The sequence below is a fragment of the Pinus tabuliformis genome, chromosome 4_1 (genome assembly GCF_031772625.1).
Source record: "Pinus tabuliformis cultivar Carrire ecotype Pingquan chromosome 4_1, CPIR1, whole genome shotgun sequence".
In the NCBI taxonomy this organism is placed as follows: domain Eukaryota; kingdom Viridiplantae; phylum Streptophyta; class Pinopsida; order Pinales; family Pinaceae; genus Pinus; species Pinus tabuliformis.
Window position 1 is genome coordinate 65,828,621 of NC_142303.1, and position 20,655 is coordinate 65,849,275.

A 20,655-nucleotide genomic window follows, 5' to 3' on the forward strand; every position below is an offset into this window, starting at 1 on the left:
TAATTGTGGAAAAACAAGTACAAATACAAAATTGTAAATCATTCTAAGGGTTCAGCATACGAGTACAATAATAGAAGACAGAGAAATTTTCTTTCATTTTCGAATCCAACCATCTGTAACAGTCTTGTAACATTTATCTATATTTTTCTTCCCTAATCATTAAATAGATCAGAATAGCAGATATGGTGCATGCGTATACTTTCATTTTCTTTCTATCCTAAAGAATAGAATGTAGACAGCAAGAAATTGCACACGAGTTTCCAACACGAAGGTTGGCAATCAGCAAATAAAGCCCGCGGCCGGAAGAGTCAAGTGGATTACAAGCAGATTGAGTGAGAATGAGAACCTGAATGCTAAGTAATAAAAGCCAGACAGAGGTAACAAGTGTAACTCAATCCATCATAATTTTATTTTCATTCCAACGAAAAAAAGCATATATTTGTTTACATATGACAGTCCAGGGTTAACCCACCGGACAAAGTGAAAAGAAAACAAAACCAATGAACCAGCAAAACCCTAGACGAGGGTTTTGGGACGGCCACCCTTCAATACAAATTTACAGTTACAAAAGAGTGAAATATAAACAAGGTTTGTATCAAGTTAAACCAGGTCGCATAGTGACGACAGAGGGGCATAAACGAACAAGTATTGGGAACTCCAATAAAAAAAAACCAAAAGACCCTAATCTTAAACATGAGTTGATGACAGCGGCAGAGCCTACCAAGTAAGAGCTGAGGCACTCACACCAACCATGTCCAGGAGCAAACCCCTGACCTACGAGACCAAGACAGGGCAATCCTGTCAGACCAACTGTAAGCAAAGGAAAACAAACGAAGGCTAATGAACTTCATACACAGTGAGAAAAGCATTTACTTGGAGGTTTATCCATGCGGAAAGAATGCAAGCCATTGAGCCACAGTCCACGGTGAAAACTTGACACCGAGGAGCAATCATTGTTAGAACTGGAAAAAGACGAGGGAAAACATAAAACATGGATAGAAAGCTTACCTGAAGAGACATTGTGAGCAGAAAGAGGCCACCGCGACTACAACCTGAAGCATGTGAAGCCATTAACCAAATTTAGCAAACAGAACCACAATAAAACAAGAGAACCGAAGAAAAAATACCAGTTGAAAGACCGAACAAGAAAAATACAGTGGTCATTTTCTTACACGAACGAGCAAACCGTCACTCTGTGCCAAGGAGCCGAGCGAACAAGTCACCAGAATGAGCAACAGAGCCACACCAACAAGTAGCACAGACCATAGCCAGTGCAGGCAGAGCCTGTGGCTCATCTCCGTCCATATACAACATAGAAAACCACTTCCAGACCAAACCCTCAGCACAATAGAATTGCAAGTGTAAAAATGAAAAATGATATGGTAACCAAGGTTTTGTGTTAGGTCCCTATAACACTAGTGATTACCCCATTACTATTGTAGTTGTATTCCTTATTAATATTATTGTGCCCCTATTGTCCCCATATTGTTATTACTATGCCCCATAAAATCCCTCTATTGTTATTTTTGTGCCTTTATATTATTATTATTAGGTTGGCTCGGTTATATTGTGACTCCTTAGACTCCTATATATAGAAAGGAGGTTTTGTGATTTGAATCATCCAAGAATTGTTCATTTGTGTAATGTAAAGGAGGTTTTCCCCCTCAAAGAGGCTGAATTATAAGGCGTTTAACTATCTTTTCTATCATTTTGTGAGCTGGTTTCATAACATTTGGTATCAGAGATTCGGATTCTAGGGTTTCACTACTCCAAATAGGTCATCATGGAATTTTCGCTATAACTTTTTTTCTCCGACATTTTAGAAGCAAAATAAAAAACCCATTTGAGACAAAATCGCACTGAATCTCAGATCCAAATTTCAGAGATTTTCGCGCTACATTTGCGGAGATATGATCTGAGGAAGTTGGTATTTTTGCAGACTCCTGAATTATATTCAAAACAAGTGACCTAGGGAAAATCGTCATAACTTTCTCTCTGAGCATCAGATTGAAATTTCGTAAGAAGGTACAAAAAGAGGACGAACTGTAGTTTCTTGTATATCTTTTGTAGAGCAAGAGGTCAAAACAGGGACACGTGGCATGTCATACAAGTTCGCTCTATTGAACTAATCTTTAATTAGGTCATTGTGGGAGATTTGGCATAACTCTTCCTTGGAGAATCCAACTTGGATCAGACTGGTGGCATTGGAAAGAGTACACGGAGGGCTACTGCAGAGCACAATTTTAGAACTGGATGATATGAAATTACAGAGATACATCAGGGGCAATATCGAGCTCCTACAAAGTGAAAAAAGGTGTGTAGATTTTTTTAAATCTTTGCTTAAGCTTGGTTTGAAAAATTATTTTGAAGGAATTCAAAGGGCATAGTAGAGCATTATTATCGGTAACTTATGCCCTGAGGAAAGAAAATGGAAACACCTAGTAAGCAACCTGAAAGCTCTAGCATGACTTACGAAGAAGAGGAAGAAATGCAACATGATATATCAAAATTACGAGAACAAGTGCAACAAATGTCACTCGCACAAAAAGTAACAGAATCTAAGATGGATGGTTTAAAGAAATATGTAGAAGCTAAGATGAATGACGTGGAAGCTAAGATGAATGATGTGGAAGCTAAGATGGACGATTTGAAGATAGATTTGAAGACAGATTTGAAGACAGGCATGGTAGATTTGAAGATAGATTTGACAAATTTTATACAAGAAATACTTACTAATGGTGAAAGGGTAGTAAAGGAAACTCATGATACGAACAAAAGAAATGTTAATCATGATTTCATAGACTCTAATGTTGGATTGAAGACCCACCATATTCCAAAAATCGATATGAAGAATTTTGATGGCAAGGATCCCACAACATGGATATTACAGATGGAGCAATTTTTCTATCTCAATAATGTGCAAAACACACAAAAGGTATGTATTGCAACTTTATATTTGAAACAAAATCAGTTTGTATGGTATCAATGGCTTTGCTCTTGTAAACAAATTATCACTGGGGCAATTTTTATGGAAGAATTGACAACACATTATGAGGATACAAAAAGCAACACTTTTTTTAGCCAATTGGTAAGTCTCAAACAAAAGGGTTCAATAATGGAGCACATTAAGGACTTCCAAAAATTGAACATAAGGGTAAAAAATATTCCAGAGGAGCATAGGATTGATGTGTTCATAGGGACTTTAAAGGATAATATCCAAAATGATGTTCACCTTTGGGAACCTGATTCATTACAGAAGGAATTCAGGTTAGCAAGAAAAACGGAAAGCAAAATTATGGCAACCAGGAAGCATACCACTCACAACTATAAAGATGGAAGTGTTGTTGCCCCTAGTCTTCCACAACCTATAAGGTTGACACCACAACAATTGGAAGAAAAAAGAGCAAAAGGGTTTTGTTATAGTTGTGATAGAAAATACACTAAAGGTCATAAGTGTGCTGAGAAGAATTTATTCTACATAGATTGTGAAGAGGAAGAAGAAAAGGAGCAAGAAAGGTCAAAAGAAGAGGATATACTCCAGGAACAAAGCCTAGATAAAGAAGAAATGAATTCGACCATATCTTGTAATGCATTGGCTTGAATTACCACTCCTCAAACCATCAAGATAGAAGGACAAATCAAGAAGAAAAAGGCAATAGTGTTGATTGATTCAGGAAGTACCCACAATTTTATTCATTGTAAGATAGCAAAAGAATTGAATTGCTTCCTATATCCAGCACCAGAGTGTCAAGTGATGGTTGCAAATGGAGGAACCATAAATTACTCTGGAAAGTGCCATAATATCAAGCTATCCATGGGAGAATATGTATTGACTAGCCCAATGCTTTCCATTCCAATGGGAGGTGTTGATGTTGTACTAGGAGTCCAATGGCTACAATCCTTGGGTACAATAGCTTTTAATTTTCAAGAACTTTTCATGAAATTTTCTGTGGAAGGAAAGGAAGTTAAATTAATGGGTATTGCAGGGAAACCGGGAAAGATAATTAGCTCTAACGGTATGACAAAGCTTCTAAAAAAGGAACAAAGAGGTGTAATTGCACAATTGCGTTCGCTAGATGTTTCCACATCGAAATCATCTATTTCTCTAGATCTCTAAAACGTCTTGGACAATCATTCCAAGGTATTTGAGACTCCCAAAGGTCTTCCACCTATTCGTGATCATGATCATGCTATTCATCTGATTCCAGGAAGTGTTCCTCCAAACATTAGGTTGTACACATATCCCTATGCCCAAAAGAGTGAAATTGAACGTATGGTTGCAGAAATGCTAGAGGCTGGTATAATTCAACCTAGTCAAAGTTCTTTCTCTGCTCCAGTAGTATTGGTGCACAAGAAAGATGGATCATGGTGCATGTGTCTGGATTATAGGGAGATCAAAAAGCTCACTATTAAATATAAGTTTCCCATTCTTGTCACTGATGAATTATTGGATGAATTGCATGGATGAATTTACTTCACCAAGTTGGATCTTTGTTCAGGATATCATCAAATCAGAATGAAGACTAAAGACATTCCGAAAACAACATTTAGAACTCATGAAGGTCATTATGAATTTTTGGTCATGCCTTTTGGCCTTACCAATGCACCTTCTACATTTGAAGGTTTGATGAATTCCATTTTCAAACCCTTCCTTAGAAAATTTGTGTTAGTATTTTTTGATGATATACTAATCTACAACAAGTCTTGGAAGGATCATGTTGAACATGTTGACAGGGTGCTACAACTATTGGAGGAGAAAAAAATATATGCAAAAATATCCAAATGTTTCTTTGGAGTACAAGAGGTGGAATATCTGGGTCATCTTGTATCTCATGAAGGAGTTAAGGTAGACTGTAGCAAAATTAAAGCCATTAAGGAATGGAAAATCCCCACATCCATAAAGCATCTGCAAGGATTTCTCGGGTTGACAAGGTATTATCGCAAGTCTGTTAAGAATTATGGGAGAATATCAGCACCTCTAACAACATTAATGAAGAAAGATGCATTTTCATGGACTCTAAGCAACAAAGGCCTTCGAACATCTTAAAGATGCAATGTGCCAAGCACCGGTCTTAGCTACACTGGACTTCACAAAAACCTTTATTGTGGAATGTGATGCTTCAGGAAATGGAATTGGTGCTGTTTTAATGCCAGATGAAAGAATCATTACTTTTGAAAGTCGTCGAATCAAGGGAACGTTTTTACACAAAGCTATTATGAGAAGGAAATGTTGGCAATACTACATGCAGTTAAGAAATGGCGACCCTACCTAATGGGAAGACACTTCAAGGTAAAAATGGATCATGATAGCCTTAAATACTTTTTATAACAATGATTATCCTATGAAGAGCAACAAAAGTGGGTCACAAAGATGTTGGGTTATGACTTTGAAATCATCTACAAAAAAGGGAAGAAAAATGTGGTGGTAGATGCACTCTCAAGAAAGGATGAGGATGTGGAAGAATTGTTGTGCGCCATTTCTATTATCCAACCAGATTGGATAAACGAAGCAAGGGAGGAATGGAAGAATGATGAAGAAGTGTGGGCACTTATTCGAAGGTTACAACAAGATTCCAGTACATCTGATACATTTAGCTGGCAAAATAATTCATTATAGTAAAAAGATCACTTATACCTCTGTAAGAATTCCCAACTCAAACAAAAGAGTCTTATGGAATTGCACACTTCTCCCTTAGGAGGGCACTAAGGATTTTTAAAAAGTTACCACAGGGTTAAGAAGGAATTTTTTTGGGATGGCCTTAAATCGAATATTCAAAATTTTGTGGCAGAATGTTTGGTTTTCCAACAAAATAAAGTTGAAACAATTAAGACCCCAGGTCTATTACAATCTTTATCCATTCCAAGCCAACGTTGGGAGGAGGTTTCAATGGATTTTATCACAGGTTTACCCAAGTTTGAGGGAAAGAGTGCCATCATGGTGGTAGTTGACAGACTTGCCAAGTATGCACACTTTTGTGCATTATAACATCCATTTAAAGCCAGTACAGTTTCTATTGCATTTATGGAAACAATTCAAAAGCTACATGGAAACCCAAAGATTATTGTAAGTGATAGAGATCCCATTTTCACTGGAAATTTTTGGACAAAATTATTTTCTTGTCTCAGTACTTAGCTCATAGCTCATCTTATCATCCTCAATATGAGATAGTAAACAAATGTTTGGAAGGATATCTTCATTGCTTTGTATTTGATAAACAGACACAATGGGTCAAATGGTTGCCTCTGGCTGAATGGTGGTATAACACTTCCTTCCATACAACAAGAAAAATGACCCCATTTATGGCACTTTATGGATATCAACCACCATCCATCACATCATATTTAAGAGAAAATTCTAAGGTTCAAGCAGTGGAACATCACATCGAGCTTCAACAACAAGTCCTCCAACTCTTAGAGGATAACCTCGTGTTGGCATAGAATAGAATGAAACAATAGGAAGATCAACATCACAATGAAAGAAGTTTTGATGTAGGTGATTGGGTATTCCTATGGCTACAACCATATAAACAAATGTCCCTCAAGCAAGCTAAGAAGGATAATAAATTATCACCAAAGTATTATGGTCTATACAAGGTGTTGCAAAAGATGGGTACTATGGCATACAAATTGGACCTTCCTGTAGCTTCTCGAGTGCACCCAGTTTTCCATGTTTCATGTTTAAAGAAGGTTATAGGCGACAAGCTCCTAGTTCAAACAATATTGCCAGAAATTGACAAGGAAGGAAAAATTATGTTGGAACCGAAAGTAGTCACAGAAACAAGAACTCAACAGCTACGAAATTGATCAATTTCAGAGTATCTCATCAAGTGGAAGAACTTATCCACTGAAGATTCCACATGGGAGGATGAGAATTTTATACAAAAGCATCCAAAACTACTCAAGCATTGAGGACAACACTTTTTTGAAGGAGAGGGGCATGTTAGGTCCCTATAATACTAGTGATTACCCCATTACTATTGTAGTTGTATCCCTTATTAATATTGTTGTGCCCCTATTGTCCCCATATTGTTATTACTGTGCACCATAGAATCCCTCTATTGTCATTTTTGTCCCTTTATATTATTATTGTTAGGTCGACTGGGTTATATTGTTACTCCTTAGACTCCTATATATAGAAAGGAGGTTTTGTCATTTGAATCATCCAAGAATTGTTCATTTGTGTAATGTAAAGGAGGTTGCCCCCTTGAAGAAGCTAAATTCTAAGGTGTTTAACTATATTTTCTATCTTTTTGTGAGTTGGTTTCATAACATTTTGGCATAGAGCAAAGAGCGGGAAATGATAACCGAGGTGCGTACTTCCAGCTCTACAGTAATAAATTCTAACATAAATTCCAATCAATATAAATCCAGAACCATCTCACGATTAACCTCTAATCACCGGAGTTAGAACCTAATCATTGTTTAATTATATGTTTGTGGATTAAGCAATCACATTATTGTTAATTCTCAGCATGTGGAAATTGTGGGCTGGTTGCATCATAGTGGTATCAGAGCAGGATTTAGAATTGGCTTGAGAAATGGATGTAGGAAGACGAGGTCATGGAAGAGGTGCTCGGAGGATAACAGAGGAAGGATTAAGAGAGGAGATCAGGATCCTTACTGTTTATTTAGAGGCAGTTGAAGCAGGAAGGAGAAGGGATCCAGAGGTAGGAGATGACAGTGAAGAAGAAGCCATAGTAAAAACAAATGGATCAGATGAAGAAGGGCTGGAAATGAGACAGTTGAGGTCAGTCCTATTGGCGAGCAGCAAGCCTAAACCAGAAATTCCAAATTATGATGGCAGCTTGTCCACAGAGGTTCTGCTGGACTGGATCAGTGAACTAGAAAAATATTTTGAGTGTGAAGAGGTGAGTGAAGACCGTAGAGTTAAGTTCACTGCGAAAAAGTTGAAGGGACACGCAGACCTGTGGTGGGACAGTGTCCAAAGAGAGAGGAGGAGATTGAACAAGTTGCCAATCAAGAAATGGTCAAGAATGGTGGCCAAGTTGAAAGGTGGATTTTTGCCTAAGGATTACCAAATTGCACTACATTGGCAAGTGCACAACCTGAAGCAGAAAGGGATGACAGTAAGGGAGTACACTAAAGAATTCTATCGGGTAAATTTAAGAGTAGGTTATATGGAGGACACCCCGCAGAAAATAGCCAGGTATGTGAATGGTTTAAGGTTAGAAATATTAGACGAAATCAACATTCTTTCCCCGAAAAACATCGAAGAAGCATACTAGAGTGCTATGAAAGCAGAGGAGAAGATCACCCAAAAAAAAATGCCAGGAGAGGATGGGGAACAGGCAGAGGACGAACTGCCAGTAGTAATGAAGAAGGCAGCAGTTCCAAAGCTTCTGGAACAGCAGAAAGAGGTGACAATATGAGAGGCGGTAGGCCATATCAGCGAGGCAGGGGAAATGGTCGAGGCAAATGAGCTAGTTATTAATGTTACAGGTGCCACAAGTGGGGACACAGATCATTTGAGTGTCTTGAGGTGGAACAAGCTGGACAGAGGGGTGCGTATATCGCATAGCCAAAAGAAGTAGAGGAACCTCCCCAAGAAGCAGAAAATGTGCTGGAAATAGGACAAGCCTTAGTTTTGAACAAGGTGTTGCTGAAACCAGCCAAAGAAACAACTGAACAAACTCAGCAAAAAGCTTTGTTTCAGACAGTTTGTAAGTCACACGGTAAGTGCTGTAAGTTGATTATCGATAGTGGGAGTACAGAGAACCTGGTAGCCATGGAGATGGTGGAAATGTTAGGGTTGAAGCGATTGAAAAACCCCACTCCTTACAAGGTATCATGGTTACAAAGATGCCATCAGCTATTGGTAAATGAGCAATGCGAATTGGAGTTCCATATCAACAAATATAAGGATAAGGTCATTTGTGACATAATGCCAATGGATGTATGTCACATACTACTAGGCAGGCCATGGAAGTATGATAGGAAGGTGGTACATGATGGGAAGACAAATTGTTATAAGTTTGTCAAAGATGGGTCAAGCACACGCTTGTGCCAATCAAGGAGGAGGAGACAACGGAAACAAGTGAGATGAGAGTGTTTTTAATTGGCGGAAAGAAGTTCTTGAAATAGATTGAACATAGTGAAGTGAGCTATGCTGTTGTAAGAAGAGAAAAGACAATGCTACTACACACAGAGGTGTCAGATTTGCCCACAGAAATTCAACATATGTTGCAGGAGTTTAGCGATATAGTGGTGGATGACTTGCCAGATAAACTTCCCCCTAAAAGAAGTATAAGTCATCATATTGACTTTATACCGGGAGCAAGTTTCCCGAATAAGGAAGCATATTGGATGAGCCCTAAAGACAATGAGGAGATCAGAAAGTAGGTGTAGGAATTGTTAGACAAAGGGTCGATAAGGGAAAGTTTGAGCCCTTATGGAATTCCAACAATTCTCATTCCCAAGAAAGGAGAAGAATGGTGAATGTTCACAGACTCAAGGGCCATCAACAAAATCACCATCCGGTATAGATTTCCACTGCCACAGATGGACAACATGATGGATTTCCTAAGCGGGGTAGCATATTTTTCCAAGATTGATTTAAAGATTGGGTATCATCAGATTCGAAATCTAGAAGGGGATGAGTGGAAGACAACCTTCAAGGCTAATGAGGGACTGTATGAGTGGCTGGTAATTCCATTCAGACTGAGCAATGCACCCAGTACCTTTATGTGATTAATGAATGAAATGATGAAAGAATACATTGGGAAGTTTGTAATAGTGTACCTGGATGACATATTAATTTTCAGCAAGACAAAGGAGGAACACTTTCGACATGTTCGAAAAGTGTTGGAAAAATTCTAGTAGAATAAGCTGCTAATAAATCTGAAAAAATTTACTTTTCTGCAAAAAGAATTGGTTTATCTGGGCTTTGTAATTCCAGAAAACGAGTTGAAGATGGACCCAGAGAATATTGCAGCAATAGTCAACTGGCCATCCCCAAAAAGTCTGTTTGAGGTACGTATTTTTCATGGGCTACTGAGCTTTTACCAAAAGTTTATAAGAAATTTCAATGAAATCTGCACACCTATGGTGGACACTATCAAGAAGGAAAGTCAGCCTTTTCATTGGACAGAGGCAATAGAGAGGAGTTTTCAGCTACTGAAGAAGAAGTTCACAGAGAGACCGATCCTGAGATTGCCAGATTTTAAAAATCTTTTTCAGGTTCGCTGTGATGCAAGTAGTATGGCTATTGGAGTTGTACTCACCCAAGAAGATAAACTTGTTGCATTTTTCAGCGAGAAGTTGAACGAAAGTAGGTAGAAGTATTCATCTTACGACAAGGAATTCTATGCTATCGTCCAAGTGCTGAAGCACTGGAGACACTATTTGTTGGGAAATGAGTTCGTTTTGTTCTCAGATAATTCTGCACTTCAGTATGTGATGCAACAACACAAGCTGAATCACAAACATGCTAAGTGGGTTGAATATTTGCAGAGTTTCACCTTTGTGTTGAAACACATTAGCGGGCAGGCCAACAAGGTGGTAGATGCGTTGAGCAGATGAGCCCTACTCTTACAAGAGAGTACTATACAAGTGCTGGGCTTTGAGCACTTGAAAGATTTGTATAAGACTCACATGGACTTTAAGGAGGCCTACGAAGTGTGTCAGAATCCTTTGGTGAGAGACAATAGTCCATAGTTGGACTATAATTTGCAGGAGAATTTGTTGTTTAGAGAAGGACAGTTATGCATTCCTGACTGCTCGATGACAGAGAATATCATTTGGGAGAAGCATAGTGGAGGTCTAGCCGAACATTTCAGTAGAGACAAGACATTAGAGTAGTTTAGCCATTTTTTCTTTTAGCCAAGAATGCAAAGGGATGTGCAGATATTTGTGACCAAATGTAAAGTATGTCAGTTGGCAAAAGGGCATAGTCAAAATACAGGACTTTACACGCCATTGCCCATTCTAGGTAGACCATGGGACTCAGTCAGCTTGGACTTCGTCTTGGGTCTACAAAGGACACAGCAGGGTTATGATTCGGTAATTGTAGTAGTGGACTCGTTTTTGAAGATGGCACATTTCATCCCTTACAGAAAGACCAATGATGCCACTCACGTGAAGGCAACTTCTGGCATACGCGCTCCTTCTCATATGCCTACTACTATTTTATTGTTGCCTTCTCAGTGTCCCGCACCTCGTGTGCCTTGGCCACTGCTTCTCCGTTCCTTCTTTTCTCGACCAACTACACCATCTATAGTTTTGCCTCCTCCATTTTCCTTTGTGCAGTGGAATTCTCTGATTCCAACGCCGAGCTGGCAGGAGCGTGCCACTACATCAGCCACGACTCAAGCACGTCGAATATGACATCGTTCATGGCCAAGTAGGGGAAGCTAGTTCCATTTCTTCGTGGGGTCCTTGTGCGCTCAGATATATATGTGATAGAAGTCCAGCTTGAACTTCACAAAGCTTTGCAGACTATTGTAGACAGTGGGCGATAATGCAGCTTGCAGTTAATCCCCATTCTGATGCTCATCTCCATGAACACCTAGAATATTTTGTTGTTTCTGATCCTCTATGCATCTTTAGTTGCCCATAGCAAAGCGTACTTCACTACCTCTAGAATATCCTTCACAATCATGGGGAGGTGGCTGTCCTCAGGCAATTCCCTAGGCACCAACACTATGGATAGTAGAAGCCACGCATAGTGGAAAGTCTTCCCCTGTTCCTATGCCTCGTGGCAATTTTCCAGGAACTCCTTGCACAAGTACTTTGACTAGTTGAATTGGACCCCCTCTGCACACTGCGCAGAAAGTGCTACCAGCGGTGCGGGCACCTCATCCGTGCGACACTTCTACATAACCTTGACAGCCAGTATCTGGGTCACAACTCTGACTGCATTATTGTTGATACTGGAGATCACGTACCCTCTCTTCTTCTTCTCCAGCTTGAATTGTTTCTTCATGGCCTCCGCGATGGCCAGATCGTTGCTCTTACCCTCCGGAATATCTATTGGTTCCTTCTGCTTGAAAGGGAGTCAGGTGACTCTACGAATTAGGTGGTCTGTGATGGGGATGCGCTCCTCCAGGCACAAGCACCCATCATGCACGATTCAGAGCAGCTGCCTGATGACAAAAATAGTTACTGGGGTGCGATGGTAATGCGGCACAGAGAGCAGGTTTAACAACTCTTCTTTTTATACTCCGTACAACCACTTATGTGGCTGCAACTCTATGACTCTTGCAGATGCGTTTTTCTTTAGCCTTAGTAGTTGCGTGGTTGCGAAGTGTGGGAATTTCTCATGGTCTGTGAGATACCAATATTCAAACTTTAGAGCTAACACTCATGCTAAGTGTGCTCCTTCAAAAATGATATCATCGGGGAGCAATGGAGTCTGCAGAGAGCTTTTGCTCTCATCTAGGTCATTAGTCACCCTTGCTTTTCCTTTCCATGGAGGAACATACGCATGCAACCTGGTCAGAGGGTTTGCACCCTGGATTTCTTCCTCCATTTCTTTGTTGTCCTCCTCTTCCCCCAGGATTTCCTCAAGGTCTCCCTCCTCGTCAGTGTCTTCTAAGTTAATCGTCTTCCCCTTTTCTTCCATGGTCAATTTAGTTTTTAGCAGGTTTCTAGGGGACACACGCACTGGTATCATGCGTTCCTTGTCTTTCTTGGGCCTCGGCATGCATGGCTATTTAGGGATTTCTTCAACTATCCCAGTGCTTTTTGGAGCATCTCCTATCGTCATGGCCTGCACGACCTCTTTAGCGGTCATCTCTCCGTTATCCATGGCTTCCTCTGGCATGGTCATACTATTGTTCTGTATATCTCTCAACGGTTCAGGTAGGTGCTCAAATAATGCCTTCGAGTTCAAAGAATCGAATAAATCAGAGTTACTAAATCTTAGGATGCACAATAGCTCAGTTCTCAAATGGCCAAGTGTTGTTTGCTGGGTAGCCCTTTGCAATTTATAGTGCTTTTTTAATTCAAATTTGACCCTTCCCCCCAAATCCAATCCATTAATGCTCCCTTGGTTGAAAAGTTTTCCAAATCTAGCTCATAAAGTTTTCCTTAAATGCCTGTCGCCCACTCCATTTGGTCTCAAGCCAAGCATTACCTCTTGAATAGTGACTGCAACAGTCACTTTCCAGCCAACCTATGTTGCAACAAAGCTACCTGTGTGTTGTCATGGACCCTTTGACGCTTCGCTCTTGCATGCAATATTCACATTGCGCAGCTCCTGGGTAGAGTAGTTTATAGTCCCGCACCTCCTTTCAACTGCCTGGAGTGCTAAGACTATGCCTCCCACGGCTAGTCACGTGGCCGAACCACCTATATATGACTTCAACCAACTACCATTTACTTTTCCTGGAATGAGTTTGCTATTTAACTTCACCAACTGCACCATGCCACCATCTATGATATCCTAATAAGATATGGTCCCATCTCATGTAGCAAACTGAGAAAATCTCGGTGGTGGTCTCTGAGTCTATAAATGTAATCAGACTCATCCACCTTTATTATATCGGTTTTCTATCCAGAAAGTGCTTCTTTATTCCTTCCTCAAGCTTCTTGACTTTTTCTTCCACCATGGTGCTTTTCTCCCTCAACAGACCTATTTCATTCATGAGTTCTTAGAGCCTAAGATCACCCTCTTAGATCTCTTCATCAACTCCCAACCGTTCGTCTTCACGCTCTTCTAACGACGCAGGCCTTTCTTCGATGGATCCACGGTTCGTTACCCCTGTGAGTGCCATGAGGCGCAGACTAGGCATGATAGACTCCATAGGTGTTACGGCCTCTACTCTATCAACCAACCAAAAAGGTGTCTATCTAAGTACGCGTAGGTCCCAACCACATCGCTGTGCATTACATGCCTTGTCAAATGCTTTCGTGTGGATAACCTTCTGTGGGATTGTTCTTCCCACATACCTTCTATCCGACCTTAAGAGCTAATTGCACATCTCCAACCCCAACACAAGTTTATTTACCATAGTTCTCAAAGTTTAGTTCATGCGTATCCGCGTAGGTTATTTTCCATATGTCGGCATCCATGTGGCTAGATGTGCACGTGGATTATCCTATCCATCATAATTGTCTGTTAGTCACATCTCAGGCTTCCCAAAATTTGTGTGCATCATTCTCCTGCATTCGCGCCAGTCCTCAAACCTCCCTTTGTGCATACCCCACCACCACTCGGGTGTAGTGCACAGTACCTAATTCAAGGCCTGGAAACATTTCTTTTCAGGCACCTCCCTTTCAAATGTACCTAGGAAAGTATCTACCTCACATAACCCATCATAAGCAGGCAGATCCCTCACTTCTGTCGATACGTAGTGCAACGATCTTGCCATCATATTATAGTTCAACGTGGTAGATGGGTCCATTTCTGGCTCCGGCCTATCTTTTCTTCCTGAAGTGGAGGCATCAGTGAAGCTCTTCTTAGCTTCCATGAAGATTTCCTTAGCAAGCTCCAAATAAAACTCTACTTCTTTCGTCGAAGCCTTGTGAACCCAAATACTATCTTCGGGATGCTTTCCTTTATCATCTCCCATCGTGATTCCACTTCAAAGCACAATCTTCACATTCAGATCTTCCTCGCGTGGCTCAGACCTCATCCTCTACATGTTTTGAGTTGGGGTAGGTGGTAGCGCTCCCTTGTCATGTATCCTAGCTATCAACGTAGGACAATCTTCTGTCTCATGATCAAACAAGGTACAATACAAACATGATGGAATTTTTGGGCTCATACAATCACAGGCATAATGTCCTGGCCCTTCGCAATTGTAGCATATCATTTGTTCGTAACCTCTTCTAGGTCCTCCTCCACCTCGACCTCATCCGCGTGCCTGAAATCCTGTTCCCGCCACTTTGTGTTCTAGTCTAGGGGTCATGTTTCAGCCTAAACCCTGTAAGAGGGAGTTCTATCCATCATTAACTCATAGCTTCTACAAGTGCACTCATCGTGTCCCATTGATCTACAAAAGTTACAGAACAATTGCTGCAAATTTTGAGTATACTTCTATAACAAATGGCAGTTTTCTGTAGCGTTTTTCCCTCCTATTTGACAAATCACACATCACAAAGCAGGCGTCGTGCTAGGTCCTTCTTCTACCTCTGGTCTTAAGGGAATCGGTCCTCCTCTTGCAAGGTAATTTGTGAACACCAAGAAATGGTCCTTATCATGAACCTTACCCTTGCATTTTACACACCATAACTCTTCACACACTTCCAGGCGAGCTGTCTTGTCCTATTTTAGACTCTGCATCTCAAGGTATAAGTTTTTCAACTGCGCGTGTATTTTCTGAACTCCTAAGTTAGGATCATACATTGGGGTCTCATGCAGCCTCATCATGATTTCTAAGGCCTTTTCTTGAGTCGTTAACTTCTACTACGATAGCGTGCTCCTTAAATGTGGCGTTAACGATGCTACAAACCATTCATAATGTTTTCCATCCATCAGACTCATCTTAGTTTCAAAAACTGTGCACTTCAACCTCTGATCTGACTCCCAAGGAGTTTTTCTTGGTAGCATCATGATTTCTTTGAATCCAATGATCAACTGTGCTTCAAAATTCGACCTGATAAATTCTCTGTTTAGCACTGCCTGGATATCCTTGATCCCCACATTCTGATTATCATTCAAGTGCTTAATATACCAGGTGAGCGCGCGGTCCTGCAAAGCGCTGACCAACATCTCTTTCTTTATATTATCATTTGTAACTCCCTGCACTTCCCATATGGCCCTTATCACAAATGAAAACTGCTCTAGATCTTCATCTCCTACTCCCTCGAACATAGGAAACTTTATTGTGCTTGCCATATTGAATCGCAATGGTGGCGGAGGTTGTACGGGTGAAGATGGAGCTAAAGGTGGTGAAGCTGGTGGCAGTGTGGGTGGGGGCTGTATGCGCGGAATCCTTTGTCTTGTCAAATCGATCGCACTTCACGATGAGACCTTCGCGAGCTCTTCGTCTTACCCTCGCGGAGGTGAAATCAAAGGGCTATTCTCTGGTCCCTTACTTCCTTCCTTTTTGTAGGTTTTTTCGCTTCATGTAGCTCTAAACATCAACGTAATTGAATAACCCTATTTTCACACAATAGCATTTTAATCCAAGTATTCAGAGACTTTACGTACTTGCCTCATGGTCCTTTGAGAAAGTATCACTCTGCCTCGCTGTAGTTGATTGAAGTATCTACCACAAACTTAGTAACGAATCCTCCTATAATCCGATCAAGCCAGTGATCAACAGCACATGTGATCTTATTCTCCGATGCTTCCAATATGTGCACCAACTCTGGGGTCCACATAGTAGGACTGTCGATCTTCCACCTTCATTGGCTATCTACTAGCTTAGCAATCCACTCATACAACTCAGTAGGGAATGATGCAAAAAATATCTCATGGATTTCTGTGTATAAGTATCAATCTAACCACTCTTCTTTTGTTAGTCGAGGATTCCTATTCTCCTGCGTCGCAAACTCATGAATCCTCCTGTCTAATCAACCTTCAATTTCCTTCTTAGTTGGATTCCAATGATACGACATCAGACATCTCTATGTAGATTCTAGTCTCGAAAATGGAACCATTTGTTGCATTGAGGTGGCCTGACCCAGGTTTAAAGTTAATTAGCAAAATAAATCCCTAAAATATTGGCCCTTTCGTCAATAGCTCGCGGAGCACGAACTAAGGTCTCACCTGAAGCAGTATGGGGGGATGTTGAAACCAAGTTTCTGCACCCTTGAGATGTCTAAGGGGTCGATTTACTCCAACTTTGAATGGCTTTGTGTAGGCCACTTCACGCACTGCCCTGACCTGCGAGGCCTTTGCAATCTGTTATAATCACCTTTGTGAAACCCTAACCAAGGGCTGAGGTGATTTCGTGCTGCTAAGGCAACAATATGTGCTATTTCTCCAAGTTACACCATGGATCTTACTTATCTTCTCATAGTTGTTAGTTAACTTCGCGTAAACAGATACGTTATGTTATATTCACTTAATCAAGACAATCATATATGTTCGTGCAACATGTAAGAAGCGGAAATGGAGTTTATACCCAATACATTCAATGTAGAAAACAGTAAATAAATACACAGGATTGGTATAAAACTTCTCTTTATTAATGCTTCAATCAGTTACAGAATCAACCTGCCCTGCACACTCAGCTGCAGGGGTCCATGCACTGAGCTGCAGACTACTGAGCCTCTGTGCACTTAGCTGTAGAGGCTTCTCGTACCCTATGACCCAAGAATTGACTTTACACTTAGATAGGACTCAATTCTTCATCCTTCATTCATGACTTCCTTTCTCTTATTTACAACTTAGAGCCCCACTCTATTTATATAATCCAATGGTCCACGGACCATGGGTAGATCTCTAAAGGAGACATTACATTACAAAAATGAGAGTAGACAACCCTATGACCCATTTAGAAGCTCGCGCTCCGCGCCCACAAAACGTAGAGTCTTTACATCAAATTTAGTCAAAATCTGGGCTTTAAGCCCCAAAACTTCCCTTGGGAGATCCCACGCCCAACAAGTATCATATGAGGCTACAAGGCTTTTCGATTCAAAAACTGACAAATTATGTGTGTTTTCAAGTTGCATGAGATGGAAAGAGGGACAACCATTAAATACCATCAAAATGATGAAGGAGAATGAACAAAATTTGATTTATGTTTCAAAGGCTAGGTGTCCTCATGAGAATGTGCATAAGGTAATTTCTAGGATATATTTGCAGCAATATGTTTTAGCAGAAAAAAAATGGAATTAACTTCTGCAGACAATGAAAGGAGAAACGAAGAGAAGCATTCATGTAGAAAAACATGTAGATTCACAAGCTCATGTAATCTACTCTTTACAGTGGAAACCCATATACATTGAGCAAACAATAATCTACAAAGGAAGAGAATCAAAGGCACATAACACAATAAATATCTGGGGAAAGCCATAGCTTAAAACCCCACTATTTGTTTTGTATTAATACAGAAAATCAAGATGAAATTACAATGTTTGTTCTCTCAAGAACTATCCCAGCACTCAGCAAATTCAATCTCCAACTCATAATCAAGATCAAGGCCAAAGCTTAGCCAATTCAAAAGCTCTCCAATCACTATTCCAATGTGTAATTCCTATGAACGATAGCTTGTATTTAAAGGGAAATAAAGACTCTAAAAATAGTGCAATCCCTCAAGGATTAGTTCTTGATTGCATTCACTATCAGTGCAGCTCACAAAAATCTAAAACGAATAGTACATTGTCCCTGCACTCTAGTCTCAACTGGGTCTTTCTCAGAATCGACATGCATGAGTTTATGATTGTGGAATCTTCAGTTAACTAGAGTAGAACTAATTAGGTCACTAGCGTCCTAACTGAATGTTTACTCACTATTATTTCTTGAAATTGGAACTAATTTAACTGGACTTAACTCAATAAATTGAGTTAACTAATTACAACTCATTCATAACGCATCCTGAACTCCTATAAGTTAGGGATAACATATACATGTCTTCTAAAAGACTTCCAATTCGAATTTCCTAAATTAATTAAGTTAATTAAACTTAATTAATTATTTTCAAATTGCTATGAGAAAATAATTCTATTTTAATTCATAGTTTAATTCAAGGACAATTTAAACTGGAATTTCTTGTTGCCATTTCTCAACACTCCCTCTAAATAAGAAAGGGATTATCCACTACATTGATCCTCTCTCTATGAAACTCGCGTTTACATCTTGTCAATGCCCTTGTCATGATGTCAGCATATTTCTTCTCTGTGGGAATGTAATCTAACAACATGTTATGTCTCGATACACAATCTCTGAGATGATGATACCAGATATCTATATGCTTGGACTGATCATGAAAAACTATATTTTCAAAGAGTTTGATACAACTTTGACTATCAAGATAAATCATTGTCAGATCCATCTGCTAATCAAACAAACCAACCAGGATCTTCCTCATCCAGATAGCCTCACATGTTGCTTGACTTGTAGCCATGTACTCTACCTCTACCAAATTGATTGCAACCGATCTCTATTTCCTCCTGTACCAAGAAACTGCAACTTACATAATACTAAATATTCCTCCTGATGTGCTCTTCCTCATAGATGGACTCCCCTCTGAATCTGCATCAGCGAAACCTTGAAGCTTCACTCCCTGTATCCTTTTGTACAGCAACCCAAACTAAGTAGTGCATCTGAGGTATCTCAATACATGCTTTGTCGCCTTCCAATACAGCTGTGGAGTACTAAAGAAGGTATGTTTTTGGCAATTATTTTAGCATCTTTTCATTAGAACATACAAACCTTTTGCATCATGAACTAGGAAAATGATAAGGGATTGTAATAAAACTTGTGAGATTAATGTGAAAAACGAAAGCACTGACAATTGTCATTTTCTTATGCAGGAAGAAGGAAAAACGAAAAGCTGCCATCCCAAAGGAGAAGACAAGGACGGGTTAACTGTTGTCCCTTTGACGGAGAACCGTATGCAAACAAGGCAAAACAAATCAAAGCGAATCAGCCCTAGAAAGGAAGTGGAGATATCGGCTCGGCGCAAGAAAGAAAAGAGATAACTGAGGACTAACGGTTCAGTGAATCCCTTAGGATCCCTGGATCTTGAGGGATCGCTGCTTTAACTATTTTTTGCACCTAGACATCTCCGCCTTCACCATTATAAAAGGGGCAGCACTATTAGCTCGAGGGGTCAGTCGAGTCTGTTATGTTTTATGTAATTTCTCTTAAGATTGAAACTTTGATCATCGAGTCTCCTTAAGAACTGATCTATTGTAATTCCGCCTTATACATTAATACAAACTTGGTTGCTATTTCATCTCTGAGTTTGGAATAACTTCAAGCGGTGTACCCCTGGAGGCTAAGGGCCCAGCCCTAGAGGACACTTGCTCCTGTACTATTACGTACGGTTTATGCATGGTTTGCTTATCAGCATTATTTGGTAATCTGATGTGTTTTGTTAGTTTACATCACATGCTCTGTTATGTTTAATTCACTGAGGTTTCTAAAGACAGAAATATTGTATTAACTCTGCAATGTATCACTATTCTTTTAAGCGTTGATATAATACTGTCGGTCTTTACAGAATATTGTTGCTGTTCAATTACAGAGCCTCTGTGCTGTGCACTTACTCATTGATATTACGGAATTCATCTTAGTGATTATGTCTTTGTGATTGTTGAGTTTATAGAAATTGCTATTCCATCCTGAAATAAAGTCCTACTCTTTCTAACTGAGATCGATAACTGGATCAGATTAATATTAAGGTGTGCCTTGTGTATGTATGCGTGATTTTCAAGCGTTGTTCTATAATCCATAATTAATTAGTGCCGTTCCATTCTTGTGTGTTTTTCAATTCGTCCTTAAAAGTGAAAGATTGTCATTTGATTCCTGCAGGACACGACTATTGTATTTGATCTTGTAGACTAAGGTGTTACTGCTTGTTAGACTTAATTGTTGTTACAGTTTCTTGTTTGTTGTTCCATTTCAGGTTTGATGTTCTATTTCTTATTTGCTGTTCCATTTATTATCTATCATTCCATCTCCTGTCATTTGTTATTTTGGTGTGAAGAACGATCTAAGGCTGTAGTGAGCATTGACATTTACTGTTTGGCTCCCAGATCCACGATCTGTTCTCTGATTTCTTTTAGTTCCATCAGCTT

General features: G+C 39.9%; 1 pseudogene; it reads right to left on the minus strand.

The window, feature by feature from the left end:
* Positions 1-15,799, minus strand: part of LOC149174169 (dynamin-related protein 5A-like) — a 65,061-nt pseudogene extending 49,262 nt beyond the window's left edge.
* Positions 15,800-20,655: the final 4,856 nt, after the last annotated feature.